Source organism: Crocuta crocuta, unplaced genomic scaffold (genome assembly GCF_008692635.1).
Source record: "Crocuta crocuta isolate KB4526 unplaced genomic scaffold, BGI_CrCroc_1.0 scaffold172, whole genome shotgun sequence".
Classification (NCBI taxonomy): Eukaryota; Metazoa; Chordata; class Mammalia; order Carnivora; family Hyaenidae; genus Crocuta; species Crocuta crocuta.
The window spans coordinates 5,940,818-5,959,811 of record NW_027528872.1 but is presented as its reverse complement, the minus strand read 5'-3'; positions in this window follow the sequence as shown (position 1 = coordinate 5,959,811).

Sequence of the window (18,994 nt, the reverse complement as noted above, 5' to 3'; positions counted from 1 at the left end):
TAATAAATAAATAAATAAATAAATAAATAAATAAATGACATAGAGAGCGAGAGAGAGAGAGAGAGAGAGAATCCCAGGCAGGCTCCACAGCATAGAGCCTGATGCAGAGCTTGAACTCATGAGCAATGAGATCATGACCTGAGCCAAAGTCAGACACTTAACGAACTGAGCCATCCAGGCGCCCCTTTCCATACCCAGTTTTAAGTCTCTTCTCTCAGTAGCTCCCTGTGCACATGTCAGATGTCGGTCTGGCTGCCTAGTGGCTATTTTGTGCACTTCATATAAGAAATCAACTTTTCCCTTTGGTTATAGTCTGGTGAAAGAAGGAGCAGATGACAAAATTAAGCCAGTCAGACACTCCCTTCCTGGATGTGATTTCTTGCAGAGTTTCAGAAACACTGAAAATGGTTGTCATTCCATTTCATTCAGGAAGTGGCTCAAATTAGTCACTTGTCTTTCCTGCCACATCAGGTACCTTGGTTTCTGCTTATTTCCAAACCTGGATCTCCAACTTCTCCTTGACTTTGAGTCCCCATTAGCTTTCCCATCCTTCACTTTTGCCCAAGCTATTCTGAATCCATTTCTCTTGCTTTCCATAAAGAACTCTGATAATGTGGGTGTTTTCAAGGAAAAGAGGAGAGAGACTGAGTTAGGTCTTAAAAACTGGAATCAATCAATTGTTCTTACCTCAACATGAAATGAACATCAAAAGTGTTCATATTTTGATGGCTTTTCCTCTGAAAGTCTTCTCCAGCTCAGAAATGGTCACCACACTAACCACCCATGGGTCATGCTGGATAACTGGAAGTCATTTTTAATTATTTTCTCTCTCATCTCTCACATTTGACAGTCAGCATAGCTGATTGTTTTATCTCTAGATTGTATATAGATTCTATCCATTTGTCTCAGTTTTCACTGCCCCTTTTGCTCTGTTGCTACATACTTTCACAAGGCAGCTCTCAGCTCCCACCCCACACATATTAGCATAAATTGGGTTATCTCATTAGATTAGTTAATCATCTTCAATGGCTTCCTATTGTACTTAAAATAAAATCCTGTTTGTTTGACCTACTGGTTGTCTCTTTATTTCCAGCCTCTCTCATGCCTTTCCCTCATTGGGCCCAACCAGAGACATAGCACTCTTTCAGTTCCTTGGATTGGCAGAGTTCTTTCCCAGATCAGGTCAAAAGAAAATGTGATGCTATTCCCTCTTCACATGAACCTTTCCTTTTTATTCTTTAGATCTTAGTTTAATATGACCTCCAAGAAGAATCCTTCCCTGGTCACCCTATGCAAGTAAATTTTGTCTCTATTAAAGGACTCTTAAACTTGTAATTACATACTTATTTTTTGTTTGCTTATTGATATTTTCTTCATTAGGAGGATGTGCAAATATTATAGTTCACAAGAGCCCTAGTCTATGCTGATTATCCCAGTGTGAATGATTGCGGGTCATTCAAAACATCCAGGTCTGAAAGGTCACCCTAAATTTCAGATTATAAGCATCATGAAATCAACACCCAGTATGGTCTTTTTGTTATGTTGTTCTTATTTCTAAAAATTTACCCAAGACATGTCAATTTCTTAGATGAAGAGTCCTCTTGAGGACCTGGCTAGCTCATGATTAAATTATCACCTTGAAAAATCTCACAAAAGGGATTTTCTAGAATATTGTAACACTGTAGTCTCCATCCCTAATTTACAATGGCCTGCAAGATTTTTTATCTCCCTCTTGACAAAAATTTGTATTTTCCCATCATTCCTAAGCTGTTAAAATTAGATTAAATGCATAAAAAATAATGCCATCATTCTCCTTTGTTTCTTATTCACCATCATCTTTCTCTTCCTCTTCTTTTTAAAAACAAATACAATCATTTATCAGACCATCAGCGCTTTACCTCTCTTAAGCTTCCAAAACGTACTTATCTTTCCCAAAATGTACATCTGTTTAAAATTATACCCTTCTAGCGAGTCTTACGTGCCTCAGTCGGTTAAGAGTTCAACTTCAACTCAGGTCATGATTTTTTGGTTCATGAGTTTGAGCCCCACGTCTGGCTCTGTGCTGACAGCTCAAAGGCTGGAGCCTGCTTCAGATTCTGTGTCTCCCTCTGTCTCTTCCCCTACCCCACTCATGCTCTGTCTTTCTCTCACTAAAAAATAAATAAGCATTAACATTTTTAAAAAATTATACCCTTCTAGGTTCACATGCTTGCTTCCTTACTGACTTCAGGCTTCCCACCCCCTATCCAACAATTTGGGCTTTGTAGCAAAGCAGTTAAAACCACAAACAGGTTCCATAGGACCCATTTCTAGACTGTTATTATTTCTGTGCTGCTTGTTAGCTTTGTGACCTTGGGCAGGTTACTTAAATTTTTGAATTCCTAATTTCTGTTATGTGAAATGGACATAATATTACCATAGTGTTATTATGAGGGTGAATCAAGACATGTATGTTAAGTATTTAGTGCAGAGCCTGGAACAAAAGAATTGATTGATGAATGGCATCACCACTACTACCCTCACCACCACCATATCATCATTATCACCATCATCATCATAATTATCATCTTCATCATCACAATAATTGTTATATGAAACACTTACTACAGTGCCTGGGAAAAGGAGGCCCTCCATGCATGTAGTCATTATAGTCAGTGACACTAGCATCCATCCTGACTACCAAGATGATATCCGAGAACTCCAATATTCACAACTTCCTCCATCTCCATTCACATAACCAGTACCTGAGTCTTACAGCAGTATCATCAGACTCTAAATTCCATCTTCACATATAGTGGCTCAATTTTAATTGTCTCTTTTCCTTCCTTCCTTGCTTTTTCTCCTTTTCTATTTATCCATCTTTCTTCCCTCCTGATATTTACACCTATGCCAGCCTACTTTCAATTTTTTTATCCCCAGAGACTTAATTTGTTTTAAATTCTTAGCAGAAACATAATTTTACAAAACAGAATTAGAAATTATTTAAGAAATCAACTTGAATAGTTAAAAAAAATACTCACTAAGTCATATCTAGTGTAATCCTCACCTAATAACCAGACACTAAGATGATCCCAAGGGAAGCTTGCCTCCTGTATTCACACCCTGGTCTAATGCCTGTCTTTGAGTGTGGGCTGGATCTAATGACTCATTTTAATCAATAGAGTAAGAGAAATTTGATGGAATGTCACTTCCCTGGCTAGATGGCAAAAGCTTGTGGCTTCTGTCTTGCTACCTAAATCCCTTCTATTGCCTTCTCAGATTGCACACTTTGATGAAACAAACTGTCACAGTGTTGAGACCAGCATGATGAGGAGGTGAGGGCAGTCTTTGGCCAGCACCTAGCAAAGAACAGAGGGCCTTAGAACAGCCAGGGAGGAGCTAAATCCTGCAAACAACCACAGAAGTTTGGAAGTAAAACCTTCCCCAGTCAAGCCTTGAGATGACTACAGCCCAGTCAATACCGCTATTGCAGACTCTGAGATACTTGAGTGAAAAGTCTAGTTGATCCGGGCCAATAGAGCATGACATTTGAAGATACTAAGCTCTGGGATCATTTGTTACACGGCAATAAGATAACTAATGGACCAGGGTAGCCTTTATATTTAGTCTTTCTCATCTCAAATTCAGTGTGTTAAACATAGGTGTTCTAAAATCCTGCTGTGAGGACGCCCTATAACTCTCATACTATCAGCCTTCATTTTATCTTCCCTGCTGCCTGGAAAGAGTTCGTCTTCTTCATGAGTTTCTTTTGAGGCTCTATACAAATTTCAAACTTGCTCCTACACCAGCGTTCTCGGCCAATAACCCATCCTACAGTTTTAGTGAAAAGTTTAACCTCAGGCATTCCTGATCCTCCCACATCTCTTCTTCTAACTTTGATTCCCTGTGCTTCTAACCATTCCCTGCCTTTACTTCTCTATCACAGGATGCCTTGGCCCTCCTCCTTTCTGATGACCCTACTTCTACTTCTCATTATTTTACTCCCTCCTGCCTTCTCTTGGGCTTTGTTATAGCCATTCAACCCTCCTCCTTCTGTTCATTTTCCCTGTCCCTGTCTAGGAATCCCTACCCCTGTGACACAAATGTTGTTATATCTCCCTATCCTTTAAAATATAATAATAATGAGCCCCAGACAAAAGAAAACAACAACAAATACAAGTTCTCTTTCTATGCTAAGTCCTTCCATTCTTTATCAGGAATGGTTGACACTCACTCCTTCCCCCCTACCTCAGTTTTCTCACTTTTTTCTGCAACCATTTAAAAATGGTTTAGCCTACTTTCCTGGTAGAGCTGCTGTCCCAGCGAAATGTAACTTTTAATTGTCTCTCTTTAACTTCCATCATATCAATACTCTATCCCCTACAGTCTCTTTGAAACTTACAATTATATATTTGTGTCCTCTGATCAGTCCATTTTTATCTCCAGTTCTGAGCCTTCCTTTTTCTGCTTGAAAGGAGGCTCTAGAAAATATTCTATCCTCAGCTCCCCTTTTCTTTCTTTATTCTTTGAAAAACATATAGTAAGCATTTTCTGTGTACTAGACGTTGAGCAGTATTATATCAATTTGTTGCCTTAGAATTTTTTCCCTCCTCCTTTGCCTCCATCCTTATTTTGATTTTCACTGTTGCCTGGAAATCGTTACATGACTGTCTTGTTAATGTTCCATGGAAGCTCTTGCGATCACTCAATTTCACATTTTGTCTCCTTCAAACATCAAACTTTACTCACACTTTCATTTCTCTTGGCTTCTGACTAAATCAGTGTGTCACATGCATTATTTCTGGCACCTGTTTCCTCCATTCCATCCCTCTGCCGTCATCCTACTCTATACCAGTCCCTTATTCATCGCTTCCAAAGCCTCTGTGATAATCTAACAATTTCTCCTTCTTTCAGCCTCCCTTTGTTCTGCTCTGTTCTGTTCTTTTCTGTTCTGGCACATTCCACTTGTAAAAAATTACTGAATCAAGTACAGATTTAAGTGGAAATAAGATACCTGCTTATTTCAAATAAAATTATAGTGTCTTTTAAAAAAAATAATATTTAGCTCTATTTTTTCTTTCCCTCCTCTCCACTACCCTGTCCTCTCTTCCCTCTTCATTGCCTTCTCTTCCTTTTTCCTCCTTACTACTGCCATCAGATAAGTTTATTTTACCTACAATATATCTCAACGAATTTGTCCCCAGACTTTGTTTACCAACACAAGTCAGGAGACTCTGATTTAATTGATCCAGAGTGGGGCTCAAGCATTGGCAACTTTAGTTTTAATATGCTGCCAGAGTTAAAAAACACTGACTCAGGTCATAGGAGAAGCATTTGTGTTTTCCCATCGATCAATGAATGAAGCCCCACTTTTTTATTCTGGCATTTAAAAAGGTCCACACTATAGTTGAAGTTTTAAAAATCTTAATTCTTGGTACACTTTCATATGGATGCTTATCCAAATAAACTGTCTGCTACAGTCATACATTACTTGAGATCTCCTGTAAGTATATTTCTGCTCATAAAATTTCCATCACCTAGAATTTGCAATTATAACAAACTTGATATCACTGCCTCATCCTCATTTCTCCACTTGTCAAAATTCTAGTAGGTGCATTCAAAACTCTTGGAAGGTGTTAAGAAACAAACTAAAACTCCAGCACTTAAAAATTTGGGCAAAGGGCATGAACAGATATTCATAAAAGATAAATTGCTCATGGCTAATCAACATAAGAAAAAAATTACTGAATTAAGTACAGATTTAAGTGGAAATAAGATACCTGCTTATTTCAAATAAAATAATAGTGTCTTTTAAAAAAAATAATATTTAGCTCTGGCCAGGAGCTCTTGAGACTAGGAATTTCATTTACTGTTATTATGAATATAACTTGTATTTTTTTTTTTGCCAAAATGTAATGAGAATCCTAAAATCATTTTTGATCTAGTAATTTTACTCATATAAATTTATCCTGAGGTGATGATCAGAAATTCAGACAAAGATTTATATGTAAGTTAGTTAAGCAAAGTGTTATTTATCATAGCAAAACAGTGGAAAAAATGAAATGTCCAATAATAGGGCAATGGCTACATAAATCAGTTACATATTGGAATGTTTCCATTAGAAATAATGTTTACAAAGAACACATTGATGTAGAAAACTATGTTTGACTTAAGCAAAAATCATCGAACAACTTCTGTACATTATTGTTTGGGAAGGGGACTTCTTCCTTACTCCTGATGTTCCCTTCCTTACAGGGAATGAGAGATACCGCAATTAAGGATACTTCTAGTCTTTCTTTGCTCCCTCATACATCTGACCCCTTGAAAGGAATAACTTGAGGGGCGCCTGGGTGGCTTAGTCAGTTAAGCGTTCAACTTTGGCTCAGGTCATGATCTCATGGCTCACGAGTTTGAGAGTTTGAGTCTCGTGTCAGGCTCTGTGCTGACAGCTCAGAGCAAGGAGCCTGCTTTGAATTCTGTGTCTCCCTCTCTCTCTGCCACCCACTCCCTTCTCATGCTCTGTCTCTCTCTTTCTTTCTCTCAAAAATAAACATTTTTTTATTTTTTTAAATGTTTTATTTATTTCTGAGAGAGAGAGAGAGTCAGTGTGAGCAGGGGAGGGTCAGAGAGAGAGGGAGACACAGAATCCGAAGCAGGCTCCAAGCTCTGAGCTATCAGCACAGAGCCTGATGTGGAGCTCGAACCCACGAACCGTGAGATCATGACCTGAGCCGAAGTCGGACCCTTAAGTGACTGAGCCACCCAGGTGCCCCAACAAACATTTTTTTAAAATATAAAAAAAGGAGGAAAGAAGTAACTTGATAGATGGGTGAATTGAAACACTCAAGTTTTTCCTTTGTTTTTCTATTTTCATATCTTTTGCTTTGGCTCACAGAACTCAAATTCTGTAATTTCCTATATGTAAAAGTTTTACAAGGGCAGCCTCTAAAATAAGGAGTCTGATAGGTGTCTGGCATTGCCTGTGTGGGTAAATCTCCCAAATTTTATGTTCAAAAATGCTGACTGATTTACATACATTCCCTCACTTAATCCTTGCAAAGGTTCAGAATAAGTCACTTCCCATTTTACAGATGGGAAAATTAAGGCTACGGAACACTTTTATTGCCCTAGTGTCTCCTAATTAGAAAACAGACTGAAAAAATATTCGGCTTTAAGTCTGTCCAACTGCAGGGCTTGTGCTTTTAACTATCAATATCACCATCTCCCTGGCTGAAGATGCAGCTTCCCACTTAAAACAAACAACAAACAAACAAAAAAGATAACACAGCAAAACCTGAATTTGGATTGTAGGAAAGGAACTGACTTTCAAACACTTTTATTTCTGGGATTCCTAGGAACCTTCAGATAGAACTTGAAGTGTGGAAAAATTACACAACAAACTTTCAACCTCCAGGCCATGGTTGTGCAGGCTTGAGAAGCCTGAGATAAAAGGGTAATTTGTGGGATGCACTGCCCTTCCCCCTTCCTCCGGCAATGGTGGAGAAGAGCAAGGCTCCGGAGTTCCCTCTGCGACTGGGTATTCTTGGGTCAAAAGCTGCCTTCAGAACTCCAGTAATTGCTTGTAAATCCTACTAAGCCCTGGAAGCTGTTGGTCCATTTGTTCAGCTCCGATGTGCTGCGAACTAATAAACCAGAACGAGAAGACAGTTCTGGGAATCATCTCTTGAGAATTAAACTCCCCAGTAAAATGCAAGTTAGTTCCCATCAGACATGACGGCGGAGAGCAAACATCCATTGTACAGTGGGCCAATGCACAAATGCGTGTGCAGCATGCTTTCATTTCTGCGGAAGCAAAAAGCACCTGGAGCCTTGTGTGGTCACGTTACCAGTGGGGGTAAGCGGAACGAAGATCGGAGACTAAGTCCAGGAATAATCACACGTCTCTTCATTGTCAAAAGGCATTTGAAAAGAGCTCGTTTGCCTGTAGCACTGAGCTGCACATGGAGCCTCAAGAACTTTGCCGTATACTTACCATCTCAGAGTTTACAAAGGATATTTTCAGCATGTCCACATTCTCCCATTGAGAAAATGGAGGGCAACCTCCAGAGTAAAACAAATGCAGCACCCCCTTACCCACTTTGTCTCTGTTCATGTTAGATACTATGAAGTAATAAACACCAATCTGCACTCTGGTCCGCTTACAGCTTTCATTCAATACCCACCATGTCCGCTTATACCTTTCACTTGATACCCACCAAGTATCCCATTCTAGATGTAAAATCTCACTGAAGGGGCTTCCTGGTTCTTTTTAGTCCTCTGCATTTCTTCCCTAGCTTTGTAACTGAAAGTCTATAGAACCCTTGAGAGAAATCTTTCAGAAACAGTGCTTCCATCAAGCAAGTCTCCTACTTATAAGCTATCAAATACTCGTTCTTCAGTTATTTGCAAAGTCCAGACATGTCAACCTGGCAAGCCAGCTTGAAAAATCATCCGGGGGTATGCTTTATCACCAATCTTTCATTTCATGCTATTGTTACACACAGAGTTTTCCAGGAAGGCTAGATTTTTTTTATTGTCTCCCAAGCATACCAGGTTTGTTCTCTTAATATATACATATGTATTTTATTATTATATCATGTCTTATATATTAGAGCTCTGTATATTTTCTTCAGCCTACACTTTCTTCTCCCATCTTCTCTGTCCATCCAAATTCGATTCTGCTTTAGTATCTCATACCTGAGCAGGAAGTGCTATCTCACGGAATAGTACAGTAAATATGTAGATCTTTCCAAGTATGACAATGTTGAGTCATTGGGAAGCAACTGGGAAGCAATGATAGGATATTTTACATTATACACAAATACTAATGCAAGTCGGTGTTCCTCATTATCTTCTAAAAGGAAAAGAAGAATTATAATCATCAATGCTTTATTCTGCAGGAGAGATAGACTAATGAGAGTAAGCTGACACAGGATGTTCCTTATGATCCTTCAGGAAGATATCCAAGGGGATACAGAAGTAGGTTTCCCCAAACACATAAACTTATTTCCTGCTGGCTGACATGAGACCCAATGATATATGTAATCAGAGCAAAACGGATAGGTGTCCTTAATGATTCTGACGTTCTAGATATCAGATTAAAAAAAAAAGAAAATAGTGAGAATAGCAATTGTTGCTTTTACAGCTCCTCTTCCAATTCGAAGTTCTAAGTTTGGCAGGGAAAGTAAGATGTGAGTAGGAAACAGCTGGCTGTAGAGACGGTGTCAATGCAGGATTTGTTTTCCTGGACCACAGCTTTCCAGAACAAAGAGTTCCTGGCAGGAGATGGTGTTCATCTCACAGGGAACGTGGGAGAAGAGTGGCTGACCTGACCAAAGTGCTTGAAAATGAAATTTGTAGAAGAAAGTGAAAAATGTCCAAATAAAACTGCAAAGCCAGATGCTCTTGAGAATAACAATGACACAGAGCGAACCATCACGATGCAGGTTCTACTCTGTTATTTTGAGAGAAAATGAGAGGGCGGAGGATCAAGAGGCTCTGGCCCTAGATGTCTATATTCCAGTCCAGGTCAGCCCCGTCTTGTTCCCCCAGGTTTGCTCTTTGCCAGCCCTTTGCAACTCTACTTGTTGGCATGCTTTGGCTGCAGACCCAGACTGTTTGGTCTTCTGACTCAATTCTGAAAGGGGGGGAAGTACAAGCAGTATGCCTAAAACATCTCAGTCTTGAAACCAAAAGCACACTGAGCCTGGTGGGCACCTCCATTGCCAGGCTTCTATGTGTCTCTGTTCTAGGCTTTCTGTGATGTCAGTGAGACAGATCTGAAGGGCCCCGTGGTGAGCTTGAGGCATCTGGAGAGATCTCAGCTCAACCTGTGCTAACCTGCTATGTTGAACAGAGTTTCTTCCTTGGTTTACTTCTTCAAAATATCCTTGGTTGCATCACCTAATACCTTACCCCTCCTTTTTATGTATTTATTATTTCTTTTCTTTTTGTTAACTATATATAATCAGAGGCATGTTCTGAATCCTAGAAAGTGGATAAACCAGTATAGTGCAAACACTAAGATTAAGGAATTTGGGGTCAAACTGGCATGGAATCCCACTCTTGCCATTTACTACTCTTTGGGTTGATATCCTTATTTATAAAATGTGGATTATTGGACTGCTGTAAGTCTTAAGAAGTTAGCATCTATAACAACTTAGTTCAGTGCTTCACTGATCATAATGTCCCACTACTTGTTAGTTTCTATTCATTTTATTATTATTTTCATCATTATTATTATCAACCCAAGGTTCTTGCTGGTGTCTTTTTCCAACATTTGTCAGATGATGGAAATCAAGAAACTTATTTATGTGCAGCTCTCTCATTGTTTCCCAAAGCCCCACCAACTGACAAGTTCATTTGCTACTTGGAATTTGTTCATTAAGTGCTATTCTTGATACTGGACATTTAATACTGCTGTCCATCAGATCCATACCTATTTTAACATTGTGTGGAAAACTGTGGTCCAAGCTTTTCAACTAGGTAACAGCCACACGGCATTCCCCTATATCCTCATCCATGGGTCTCTACCTACACTCTGCTGGACTCATTATATCAGTTCACAAGCATGAGAAAAAACAAAATCAATGGGGATGTCCTCCTCACAAGACAAAGGCTACCATTTCATATTCAACTCCAAGGTTTTAATTGGGTGATATTAATGACTGGAATGTGGCAAGAAAAAAAGAAATACTTATTTGAAAAGAAAAAAAAAAAAGAAAGATATGTTCAATGTATCAGAGGTTTATATCCAAGTACTCGAGGACATGTCATGGAGACTTAGCAGTGTTATCTGTTTCGTGTTATTCTAGTCAGCAGACCTAGGACCAATGAATAGAAATTGTAGGGAGGCTAATGTCAACTAATAAAAAATGAGCTTTCAATGGTGGTGAAGGATAGTATGAGATGGCTCAAACACTTTGCCTTTCTTCAGGATGCAGTAACGACAATAACAGTTGCATTAGATAGTTGTCATGATCATAATTAATTAATTCCCCCTTGAGCTTAGGGTCAGTTTAACAGTGTGATCTCCATGTTATGTCTTCTGTGCCCACACCTGGGCCTTTCAGCCTCCAAAAACAAAGTTATTTCTAAAGGCAAACATGTTCCTAATGCAAATGAAAGCTACAGGCATAAAAATAAAAGTATACTCTGAAAGAGGACTTTAACACATGGGGAAAACACCACTAACAGAAACCAATCCTTTGAAACCTCTGAAAAGTGTCCTTATCCCTCTCGCTACTTTGGGTGTTGAATTCTTTTATTCTACCTAATCTCAGGACACGATGGAGACTGGTCTAGTTAAAGGAATAGTTAGCAGATGTTTGGAGACCAAAAGCTCACCTGGTGAGATCTGCTCACCTGGTGAGACAGCTGCTGGGGGCAGAAGGTCGGTTCAGCACACAGAGCACGGTGTCCTAATATAAGGCTGGAGCAGAGCTTTCTTCCAGCTCAGGTCACAGGTGACAAGCTCAGCAAAGATCTAAGTTGCCAGGCTAAAGACTGGTTAAGAGGGTGCCTGAAAGCAACAATAAGGAAATCCTGGAATGGGTGGTATTCAGAAATCAGGGTGAGCAAAAATCTGTTATCAGCCACCACTCTATCTCTCCAGCCCCAGCCTCTGGTGTATGGGGAGAAATCAGTCCCTAGAAAAAGATATTGAAATAAATCAAGACCCACAGGAACAACAGAATTAGTGAGGCTGTGATAACACAAAACCAGGTATGGTGCCAAAAAAAGCAAAAAGGCAATAACCTTTATTGCTAGACACAGATGTGGGATAAGGAGGTGCGGGAGGGTTTAGGTTTGAAGATCAAGGTAGAATCCTAGTTACCAGAATCTAGAGCTGACCACAGACACCCATGTGTTTCCCTGAATCTCAGTGTTTCCCTGTCCTAGTCATGGGACTTGTGAGGCAGGCAATACCTCCATTCTACATTAACTTGGGGGTTTTAGGCACTGTTTTGTCATAGTTGAAAGCACAGACTCTGGAAGCCAAATTGCCCATTTCAAATTCCAGCTCTGCAGTTGAGTGGTCTCAGGAAAGCTACTTAACCTCTCTGTAGTCCATTTTCCTCGTTTGTGAAATAGTAATAATAATAGCACCTATGCTCTATGCTTGCTTCAGGGGTAGATGAGTTAATATAGGTAAAGCTGTAAGAATAGTGTCCAATACATAATTGGTTATAATTGCTATTTAACAAATGCAACAAAAAAGGGAAGAGTCTTCTACTGAGAGTAGTTATGGTACCAATGCCCACGTCCTAAATGGGGACATGATGAAGATATGATCATTGTTTACAAACACTTAGCCATTAACAGGTAATTCTCTGAACTTCATCACCTCTCAGGATCTTCTTCATTTCCTCTAGGTATCTGTCCACTGCCTCTTCTTTGCAATTTTACTTAATCAAGGAAAGCTTGACTATGGTATCTTAAGAGGTCTCAGTCAAGTAACATTCTGCTCTGAAGGCCAAGTACATGAGCGGCATAGATGAATGGGTGGAAGAGGATGGAGCTTGGAGGATAACCCAAGCTCTTGATTGTGCAAATGGGATACAATCCCTTCCAATCATCTTTGATGTTCTAATCCTTTAACACAGAATAGAAATAGAAGTATATTTGTCCTATTTATGGTCCTTACATTAGGGTTCTCCAGAGAAACAGAACCAATAGAAGGTCTGTATCATATCTATGTCCATATCCATAGTGATATCTATATGTATATCTATAACCTATCTAGAAAGAGACTTCTAGATATCTATCTACCTACCTATAGATATATATCTAGAAAAAGGTTTATTATAAGGTATTGGCTCACAAAATTATGGAGGCTAAGAATTCCTTCTGCCTGCCGTCTACAAGCTAGAGATCCAGAAAAGCCAGTGGTGTAGCCTAAAGGCCTCGGAGATGGCGAGCTGGAGGCATAGATTTCAGTGCAAGGCTGAAGATCTGAGAACAAGGAGTGTTAGGGGCAGGAGAAGATCAATGATCCAGCTCAACAGTCTGGATCAGTCCTGAATCACTGGATCAGTGAATTCAGTCCTCCTCAATCTTTTTCTTGTATTAGTCCCTCAGTGGAATGTATGATGCCCACACACAATGGGAGGGCCATCTGCTTTACTTAGTCCCTCAATTTCAATGCTGATTTCTTCCAGGAATAGCTTCATAATTATACCCAGAAATAAAGCTTAACCAGCCACGTGGGCATCCCTTGATCCAGACCTATAAGATTAACCATTACAGTCCTCAATGGTCATGAATGAGCCAATGTCGTTTAGCAGGAAAACCATGGGCCCAGCTTAAATCCTGAGCCAATCTTAACTGGGTATCCTTGGGTCAGTCACCTCATCTTTCTGAATCTCCTTTTTTTCCCCTTAATTTATTAAGGGAACTTAACATTACCCATTCTCTGGAGTTGTGGCTGTTAAATTATATCAGGTATATAGGGCTAATAGTAAAGTGCAGACGATCTTCCATCTCCTTATTCTATTTAATTATTATAGAAACATATATAGCGGCACATACAGTTCTTCTGAGTGCCTCTGTCTCCATGAATCCCCATTCCAGGTGTTGGAAAAATCATCCTGAAGAGAGGCAGATTTGATTAAGTAGGGGCAGTTGACGTCTAGGATGCTCAGTGACTGAGTGCTCCACATTTCCTCTGGGTCTTCAGGCATTTTCTGAAACAGAATGGAATACAATCAGAGAAGGGCCACTTCAGTGATCGAGGAGGTAGAAAGATTGACAATGAGAGGAAACTGGTTATACATGAAGGGTACAGAAATAGGTTTATGGGAACTTTGGGAACTGTTGGCAAGGCTTTGCTGTAGAACAAGGGGCCCCCTCAGAAGCAATGAAGAGGCAATTTAGGAGTCAAAAATATTTAGTGTGTAGTGGGAGGTGAACTTGTACGATTCAGTCCCACAAAAGGTAGAACAGGTTAAAAATGTCAAAAGTTCAACGAAGGTGAGACAGACCCAGTGGTTCATTACAGAGGGAAGTGAGGTGAAGAGGGTTCATGTTTAGTCCCATGTTCATGCTCAACAGAATACAGTTAATGGGTCTCATGGCTGATTTGGATCCGGTCCTTAAGGGCTTTTGTTATTGGTGTAGAAAGGGGCAAGTATCTCCATGAATTTTCAGTCCACGCCCAGCACTGTTCAGTCCAAGGAAGTAGTCAGTATAGAGACCCAGAGGGAGGCAAGGTAGGGCCGTGTCTAACAACAGGGATTCTGGAATTTGATTACACAAATTCATATCAAGGCTCCAACTCTCATTACAAATGTGATCTTGGCAAGTTTGTAATGTCTCTGCTTCAATTTTCCCACATGTAGACTCAGCACGATAGTGGTACTTACCTCATAGATTTGTTGTAAAGATTAAATGAGCTGTTTCATGTAAAGGCTTTATCACAATGTCCAGTATGTACGAAGCATCCCATCAATGTTGACAGTTGTTATGGTCGTGGTTGTTATCATTAAGATCGAATCAGATACTAGAAGTCAAGGCAAAGTCAGGGAAAGAGGGATCCAAGTGTTGCCCCTCCCAAACAGTTTTTAGCAACACCTCTACCTATTTGCTTGGAAGGTCTCAAAGTCCTATGCAGTATGTGGAAAACCCAGACTGAAAGCACCTTGCTAAAGGAGGTTCTATGAGCAATGCTGTTTACGTGGTTTGTCTTGTTTGGGCACCAAAATCTTTATTCTCAGGGTCAGGTAAAGTGAACGCATTTGGGGGTATTACCTTTAGAACTACCCACAGCTTAGTGAACACACACAAAAACATTTTGTGAGATTGTATGAGTCATCCTTAGGGCCCAAGGACAATATACATTTTACCATACACTTAATTTAGGCATAAACTTGTACCATAAAGGGTAAGTTTCACAGAAGGGATTGATCAATTTCCAATTCCTCTCATAGATTCCACCCTCAGCTCAGACTACGGGAATAGCTTCTGTCTGGTGTATCTGTATTCTGTTTCTTTCAGACTGTTCTATCTGGTCTTGAATTGGTTACTTTCTAAGGCCGTCCTCTTGATAACCATCAAGCAGGAGTTCTTAGTTTATAGCGGAGTTTTTCAACCTCAGCACTGTCGACATTTTGGGTCTGATGAGGCTTTGCTGTGGGGAACTGACCTGTGCATTGCAGGCTGTTTAGTGGCATCTCTGATCTCCACTCACTAGATGCTGCTAGCTTGTGTCCCCAAAGTCTTCGCTTCTTGGGCAGGGTGAAAAATACTCTCTGAATGAGAATCACTGGTCTCAAGGTATTATTCCAAAGATCTCTTGAAGAAAATAAGAAGATGGATGAAATTAAGAGAAAATATAATAACAGCACGAGTTGAGTGCTGCGTGGGTTGATGTTTAACAAGCAGCCTTTGTAGAGATTCAGCATTATAGCATCAGCATTGGTATAGTGGTTGCAGAGCATGAAATATGAGTCCTGGATCCTCTGGCATTATAGTCTATATGCCAGTTTTCTTCTTTGTAAAATAGGGATAAGAATACTCCACAGGGGGGTACCTAGGTGGCTCAGAGCATGAGCATCCATCTTCGGTTCAGGTCATGATCTCATGGTTCATGGGACTGAGCCCTACATGGGGCTCTGCGCTGATGGCATGGAGCCTACTCAGGACTCTCTCTCTCCCTTTCTCTCAGCCCCTCCTCTGATCTCTCTCTCTCTCTCAAAATAAATAAATAAACATTAAAAAAAAAGAATACCCCACAGAAAAGATGTATGTACACGTGTGAAGAGTGTGCATGTGTGTGCAGTACTTATAACATAGCATATAAAATGTGTTATATAAATGTTTGCTATCATTACTTTATTTTGTTACAGAAACCTTATGGCATAGGCATTATTATTATTCCCATTCTATTGATGAGGATACAGAAGTTCAGAGGGGATAAGTAATTAGTGGCTTGTCACTAGAACTGCATGACAGAACTGAAATGATAACCCAGGTCTGTCTAACTTCAAATTCCATACTCTTATGGGCCCTTTTCCCCAACACTTAATTATTTAGAAGGTTTATTTATGCCAATATACCCTGCCTTCTTTGTTTATGTATAAAACAGTGTTTATTTGGGGCACCTGGGTGGCTCAGTTGGTTAAGCGTCCGACTTCGGCTCAGGTCATGATCTCACGGTTCGTGGGTTCGAGCCCCACATTGGGCTCTGTGCTCACAGCTCAGAGCCTGGAGCCTGCTTCAGATCCTGCTTCCCTCTCTCTCTGCCTTTCCCATGCTCGCTATCTGTCTCTGTCTCTCAAAATAAAATAAAGACATAAAAGTTAAAAAAAAAAACAGTGTTTATTTAAAATATTATTTTAGTTTAGCCTTTTCAAGGTATAATTGGCACATATGAATTTTATATATTTATGATGCACAAATTCATGTTTTGATATATGTATTCACTGTGAAACGATTACCACAATCAAGTTAATTAACATATCCATTACCTCCCATACTTACTGCCTGTCCTTCCCTCCCTCCTTTCTTTCTTCTCTCCCTCCCTTCCCCCTCCCTCCCTCCTTCCTTCCTTCCTTCCTTCCTTCCTCCCTCCCTCCCTCCTTCCTTCCTCCTTCCTTCCTTCCTTCTTTCCTTCCTTCCATCCTTCCTTCCTTCCTCCCTCCCTCCTTCCTCCTTCCTTCCTTCCTTCCTTCCTTCTTCCTTCCTCTTCTGTGAGAGCACTCAAGATTTATCTTCTTAGGATATTGCCAGTATCCAATCCAGTGTTGTTCAATGTAGACACCATGCTGTGTGTTAGATCCCCAGGGCCCATTCATCTTGCATAACAGAAACTCTGGATCCTCTGATGAACATTTCTGCAGATCTTTTGAATACGTGCTCTGGGTTGTCACTCAGTCTCCTACTCAGCAAAGCTCCATTTTAAATTCCTTTTGGTGGGTACCTATACTCATCTCCTAGTTTTGAGGAATTCAGTAAAACAACAAACTTATAGCACTAAGCACAGTGACCTGCATGTAGTCAAAAGGCAATAAACGTTGGCTGTTATTGTTGAAGTCACTCTCCCAGGGGAGGGAGCTCCAAAGCAGATGTCTCTTCTTGCATAATATTATTAATCTTTATTCTTGGCTGTAGCTGCTCCTTCCATGACCAGTAATCATATTCACTACAGCCAGATCCCCGGAAGCTTTCCAGTCTCCTGTACGTGTGTCTTTGTATTTAGCTATACTAAATGGAAATACCAGAAAGAAGTGTGACTGTCATTGCTGTTGGGCATTGTGGCAGGCCTGTTCACTGATTGACGCTGTATCCCTAATCTCCTCCCCCCCCAACTTTGTGTCCCCCAGTATAGAGACAGGGACAATTAAATACAATTTTTCCCCTGACTCATTTGCAGCTGCCATAGTCTTTTACTATAGTTCTGACCTGAAAGATTCAAGTCAAAGTTTTTTGGGATTTCTGGGAAGACTCTAAGTTCTCTTGCTTAAAGAATGGGCACGGCTTCCAGCTGTGGTTCTGTAATGGTTGAAGGCATCTGCTGCATTTGAACATGCAGGAGTCTTGCTTCATGAAGGACAGACTCGACATAGGGTATGTTCAGGGTGACATGGCCATGGACAAGATCAAGGCAATCAGAGACAGCAGCCCTGACCCCAGGGCTACTGAACCAATGTGAGCAAAACCCTCATCCAGATTATTTTGTGATAGCTTTAAAGCCCTATTTGCTAAGAACTCAATCAGAGTCTCTGTAGCCAAATGCATTCATAATAGATATAGACATACATTATGCATTTTCATAGGACAGCAAGGCAGGGGTTTGGGATGTATATGCATTGGGGGTGAATTCTTTTCCTATGAATGAAAAGGGAGAGGATGGGCAGGAGGAATTCAACAGTTTCCCTCAAGTTACTGGCAGACATATAGTGATTTTATAATTGTGGCTTTCTTGGGGTTAGATATTATTTTCTCCCTTTTACAGATGAGAAAAGCAAGATACAATGAGATTGTATAACGTGCTCAAAATCACACAACTAGGAAGCGGTAGAGTCAAAATCAGCCCGGAGAATTAAGTAATGATGGCATTTGTGCACAAAGCATGCTTTTCCCAGCACATCAGAATAAATGCCTTAAATCTACCAGATGTGCAAGAACTAGACTGAGGAATGTATGCACCTAATGACCCAAAATGACTGCCTTTATCACAAATGGGAGAATCATCTCCTCTCGGGCACACATTTTTGCTCCCCACTTTCCTCCAATAAAGTCTATGAAATCTGAAGATCTGTATCAGCCTGACTAGAAGGGAATCTTCCTAGGCTTACGTTGCTGTCCTCAGAACCACTTTGCCACCTTCCTTCCCTGCTAAGTTCTGGCTGGAACCCACACTTTTCCTGCTTCCTCCCATAGATATGCTCTTCTCTGATGAACAGAATGTACAAACCTGGAAGCTTCGTATCCAGATTCCCTAACAGTCTCAAGGAAACGATTTTGACAGCTGAGTGATGTCAACCAACTGAGAAATGCAAAATAGAACACAAAGGAAAAACCCAAGGGATGCTGTGCCTGAAGGATCACAGCAGTTTTATTACACCCTGGCAAACATCTCAGGAGGATGGGCACGGGCTGGCATGAAGATAAGTCTCGCTGCTTTCCCTGGATGGTCATCACAACCCTCTTGTGGGCAGCAGGTGCTCAGGAGGAAAGAGGATATCAGCACCCTGGGGTTCTACTTTTGGGGAGGGGTGACCATTCTGTTGGAGCTCTACAGAATTGTAATGGGTGTACATTGCCTTCACTTGATAGGGGATCGAATTGGAGGTGGGGGGACCCTCATGGGAGGCTTCTCTTGGCAAGCCAAATCCAAGCAGATTCTGCCAGAATCTAATTAGAGGCTGACAGCTTTCTAATGTCATCTCAAGCCCCAGGTCAGCTCCGTAATTATACTTGCCATCATGCCAGAATGCACCCTTTAGAAGGGCAGCTGGCCCCCAGCTCTGCTTCTCCTCTTTTTTTAGTCCTTGTTCAGCATGCACCCCCTCTC